Raw genomic sequence first — 6,000 nt, forward strand, 5'->3', positions numbered from 1 at the left:
CCTGTACTGAATATCAACTATAATGTTTTCCTCTCACACTATATCCCGGCAGTTTGGCCCTGGCTGATAACTGGAGCAGGCACTAGGCCAGATGTGTTTGGTGGTGATAGCCAAACTCATGCTCATCATTGCTGACCCATACAAAGGCAGCACCTTCAGCATGCATTGAGGGCATGTGGGAGGAAGAGGGCAGACATGGCTCCAGTCATGGAATAACTCCAAATGGAAAGAGGAAGGGAGACATGACATATAAGCACACAGAGTACAAAGAGAAACCACTTGTACCTACAGGGAATCACATGGGCACGGGACACTTGAATATTTAGTTATGATCACTACTGAATTATCCATGCTAATGGAGGTAAGAAGTAGCATGGATAATACAAATTGGCAGACAAAAATTAAGCAAGATTTATTTTAGGCTGCTCTGTGAAGTTTGTTATTCTCTGGCACCCTAATTTTCTTAACGAATGTTAGGATTGAGATGGAGATAAACTGTTGCAACCCTTCCCCCTATGTCCACAGTTTCCCCTCCCTACCATATAGGGTAACTAAGCACCTAAGAAAGTAAGTGAATTATTCAAGGTCACATAGCTAATCAATGACTGAGCCAGGTCTAGATCCCAGGTCTCCTGACTTCTAATCCACCATTATTTCTACCTATATCATGTTATTCACTGAAGCTGGTACTAGAATTTAGTTTGCCCTCTCTAAGGACTTGGGCAACTAATGGGTTACCATCAAACTGATTCAGGATTAAAACTTCTCCCCATGGAGATGATTAGGCATTAATTGACTTAAATACGTAGATTATATTCAACCATCCCACTTTTTATTCTCTGTTATATTGAATCTATGATGCACATCAATTTATTGAGTAGCTACTATTTGTAAAGCACACTGCTAAGCCCTGTCGGGCATACAATGAAATTTAAGGCACATTCTCTTTTCTCAGAGAGTTGCCAGTCTATCTAGGAAAACACATATATATGAAAAAATAACTAACACTATAAAACAATGTGGAATCAGTGCCTCATGAGTGGTCCAGACAAGTGAGTACTTTGGCAGTTCAAGTAGGGCTGTGAACATGCAGAGAAATTCAAAGACACCTATGCAGTTATGGATGTCTGAGCCCCATTGGAAGGAGCATTCTCTTCACTCCCACCAAGTTCCAAGGGACAGTCTGACGACATGAGAGTGATCTTGGTTCCTCCAAACTTCTTATAACATCAATAAACAATAGTTTGCTTTATTAGAATGATCCTGGATCAGGGTCTTCTTCTTACCATGATCATAATTCTTTTTTAAAAAAGTATTTTTATTTAACGTTTTGAGTTGCAAATGCTATCCCTCTTTGCTTCCCTCTTCTCCCTCCCCCCTGAGGCAGTAAGCAATCAGACATAGGTTATACATGTGCATTTATGTAAAACATTTCCTTATTAGTCATTTTGTATAAGACTTGAATGAAAGAAAATACATGAAAGTGAAAATAAGCATGCTTCAGTCTATATTCAATCAATATCAGTTCTTTCTCTAGAGATGGATAGTACCATTACCAGATTAACTGGTACCAGTTTTTTTGATAATTACTACTTTATAATACAGTTTGAGTTCTGGTACCACCTTCTTTCACATTTTCCCCCATTAATTCCTGTGATATCCTTGAGCTTTTGTTCTTCCAGATGAATTTTGTTACATCATCATAATTCTTAGCATAATCTTTCAGAAAATGTGAAAAATTTATACAAATTGAATCCTAAGATACAGAGACCTTCTTATTGAGTTGATTATCCAGGGGAAGTGCCAATGAAAACACACCTAGTCCCAGAATTCCTGCACCCTTCAACACCGGCAGGATACAACAATTCAAGGCATTAGGGTGGGCTTGCTACTGACTGACAGCTCAGCTAGTCAGTGATATTGGTAGTGTTAGTGCTGAAATAAATCAAACTCATAAGTGGAGCAAAAAGGAGTGTTTAATCAAGATAAATAGGGTGACAAGTCTGACACTTTGGGTTACCCATTTATATGAGTACATGAATTTCCACCAAGAGAACTTACAGAAGAGTTTTTATACTTTCAGGAAGGAAAAGGGGGAGTAGGGTCATATAAGGAGCAAGGTCTGGTCATGAAGCCCCAGTCAACCTTGGCAATCCGAGAAAGAAAACCCACTTCATTCTGGTTGCTTTGCCCTTCATGACCTAACTCACAATAATCTTAATCAAAGAGGCAAGGACATTTGGTAGTTGTGGCTAGCCTAAGCTAGATCTGTTTACAAGGCCCCAGCCCAACCTAGTTGAGAGTAACTACCTCAAGAGCAGGAATGCAATGACATTCCTGGGATTGTTGAGAGGGAAGGGTTTTCTTACTACCAGTATGGTCTTTTGGCAGAGAAGGGAATACTAGTTTTGATATAAACAATTTTCTTGTCCATAGAGAAAGGGACAGACCAAGATGATCTCCTCACTTGAATTTTTGATGTGTCTTATTATTTCTGATGCTCAAAGGAATACAAAATTTCTGCATTCAGCCCTGGATTTAGAGGGCCGGATCTTTAAGGGCAAAGGATATTAGTGAAGAGAAAAGCTGTTCAAATGGGAATACTTCATGAAAAGCAGAGCTTTAAGTCAGTCCTAAGATGCCAGGAAGAATAGGAGTTGGTCCTGCTGATCAGAGAATTGGCTCAGGAGGAAAGGTGAGAATTAGTGAGAGAAAATTAGTGAGAAAAGGAGAAGGAAATGGGGAAGGGCTGACAAAGGAAGGAAAGTTGGCTGTGGTTTTCAGGTTGTTAAGTGTATAAAACAGTTGTGGATGTAGCTGTTAATAGCAGCTTAGGGGTGAAGTATCAATACCCACCATAGCCTAAGAATTTCAATCACTATAGGGAAGCACAGAACATTTTTCAGTGATTTAAGTTGTGCATCATACTTGTCTGTCTACCACAGCCAAATAATTAGTCTCTGTGTTCCAAGCCTTGGTTAATCTCTCCTGGAAGAGAAGGGGAAGGCACTTGTGGAATGCCTCTGCACAGTCCAGGTTATCTGGGGGCAATGATGTGTTCCTAAAAACAAATAAAAACTTCAATGGGGAGAAAAAAAACAACTGAATTAGTTTAGAGGAAATTTGATGCTTTTAGGATGTTAAAGAATGGAGGAATGTTACACAGAGCAGGGAGGCAAGGAAAAGGACCTCTTGTAAACTTTTGTAAAAATTCAATTTTATTTTATTTCCAGTTCCAAATTCTCTTGTTTTCTCTTCCCCTAACTCATCTACTGAGAGGGTAAGAAAAAGAAAACCTGCTATAAATATTTATAGTCATGCAAAACAAATTCTTGCTTTAGCCATGTTAAAAAAAATAATAAAAGGAAGGAAGAAAAAATATGCTTCAGTCTGTGCTCTGAGTCTATCAGCTCTCTATCTGGAGGCGGATAGCATGTTTTATCCTGAGCCCTTTGGAACTGTGGTTGGTTATTGTGTTGATTAGAGATTCCAAGTCTTCCAAAGATGATTATCTTTGCAATAGTGTTGTTATTGTATGAATTGTTTTCTTGGTTCTGCTTACTACACATTGCATCAGTTCCCATAAATTTTCCCAGGTTTTTGTAAAACCATTCCTTTCTTGCAATACAATAGTATTCCATTACTTTCATATACCATAACTTGTTTGGTCATTCCCCAATTTATGCACACTCCATCATTTCCCAGTTTTTTTGACACCTCAAAAGTGCTGCTAAAAACATTTTTGTATATATAGGTTGGCAGTGCATAGAGCCTTGGACCTGGAATCAGGAAGACTCATCTTTCTGATTTCAAATCTGGCCTCAGACATTTACTAGCTCTGAAATACTGAGCAAGTCACTTAACCTTGTTTGTTTCAATTCCTCATCTGTAAAATGAGCTTGAGAAGGAAATGGCAAACCACTCCAGTATCTCTGCCAAGAAAACCCCAAATGTGGTCATGAAGAGTCAAACATGACTGAAAAGCAACTGAACAACAACATGTTGGTACTTAGGAAAAGAAGGTATTGTATGATTCAAGGTAAAACAATTTGAAGCACTTCTTCAAGAGGAGAGAGTTGAATGCTTTGAGGAGAAAGCAACTGCTTATCTTTTAAGAAATGATAAAGGAGAGCCATGCACATTATCAGACAAGAGATTATTCAGGTAGGGATAAAAGCTTGGTAGCAGTAGTTGGTAACTCCCTGCTTAAGAACTAAGAGGAAGTTATTTATCAAATGAATAACAAAGAGAGATCTGTTGTATTCCCAGGCATATATACAAGACATAAGAGAGAACCTCTCAAGACTTACCCAAACTACCTACTTCTGGTGATTCACATGGGCACACATACTATTGCCAGAAGGAACCTAGAAAGCATTGCTAAAGGCTACAGAGTCTTGGGCAAGAAGCAGAAGTCTAGAGCAGCAGATTGTTTTCCTTGATGCTCCTCATTAATGATAGGAGATCCAGAAGGGAACAGTTGTGTTGTAATGACAGAACAAAATGACTGATGGAGTAAATACCCAAGATAAGAAATGGAAGAGTAAGAGAACAACTAATTTCCCTTGGTTAATTCACGTCATGTGACCCACATGTACTAACTACATTCTTGGGTAATTAAAAAAAATGGGTAGATGTGACAGCTGAGCCATTGTCAATAATAGTTGAAAGGGGCAGCTAGGTGGTGCAGTGGATAGAGCACTGGCCCTGGATTCAGGAGAACCTGAGTTAAATTTGGCCGCAGACACTTAACAAATAATAGCTGTGTGACCCTAGGTAAGTCACTTAACCCCAATTGCCTCACCAAAAAAAAAAAAAAAAAGTAAAATAATAGTTGAAAAATTGTACAGAACAGGAGAGGAGCTATGGGGCTGGAGCAGGGCTAATATTGTCTCAATTTCTAAAAAATGGAGAAAGAAAAGAGATTGCAAATCATAAGCCAAAAAAGCTTGACTTTTATTCCTGGAGAAATTCTAGAATGGAGCATTAAAGAGATGGTTAGTGAGTGTCTAGAAAAGGAAGTGGTGATTACAAAGAATGATTATGGTTTCATCAAGAAGAGATCATTTCAAAGTAATCTTTCTTTTTTTTTACATAGTTAATCAACAAGAAAATCAGAGGAATACTGGAAATGCAGCTTATGATTTAAAAAAAATAAAGTATCATTTAAAAGTTCATAAAGTATCTGGTGCTATTTTTATACCAAAGACAGAGATGTGGACTAGAGGATAACTTTTTATTTTTTGGGTCAATGTTCTGAGGCCGGATTTGAACTCAGGTACTCCTGACTCCAGGGCCGGTGTTCTATCCACTGCGCCACCTAGCTGCCCAAGGATAACATTTTTAAATGGGTAGAATGGTAGGACTCAAAGGGTAGTCATTGATAGTTTGATTTTGGCTGGACAGGAAAGTCTTGGTAGATCGTCTCAGGAATCTGTGCTTGACCCAGCTTAACATTTTTTATTCATGGCTTTTATAAAGGCATAGGGGGCATACTATCAAATATTCAGATTACACAGGATGGGAAAGGGACAGCTAACACCCTGGATGACAAAGTTAGTATCCAGAAAGTTCTCAGAAGACAGGAACTCTGGATTGAATTGGATAAGATAAAATTCAGGGAGGATAAAAGTAAAGTCTTAAACTCAGGTTTAGAAAAATCAGTTTTACAAGTATAAGTGGGGAGAGGCATGGTTAGAAATGAGTTTCACTGAAAAAGACCTGGAGTTTTTAGTGGGCTCCTTGTGAATCAGCAGGTTAATGTAGCAGCCAAAAAAAAAAAAAAAGCTAATGCAAACTTAAGCTATATTAAGAGTGTCATAGTTTCCAGGAATAATGAGGTGATAAGCCCAATATGCTCTACCCTAGTTAGACTATGCCCAGAGTATTTTGTTCATTTCTGAGTGCCACAGTTTAGGAAGGACATTGGCAATCTGGATGGCATCCAGAAGAGGGTAACCGGGACACTTATCAAGTGCTTACTATGAGCCAGTCCCTGGG

Source organism: Dromiciops gliroides, chromosome 2, assembly GCF_019393635.1.
Source record: "Dromiciops gliroides isolate mDroGli1 chromosome 2, mDroGli1.pri, whole genome shotgun sequence".
In the NCBI taxonomy this organism is placed as follows: Eukaryota; Metazoa; Chordata; class Mammalia; order Microbiotheria; family Microbiotheriidae; genus Dromiciops; species Dromiciops gliroides.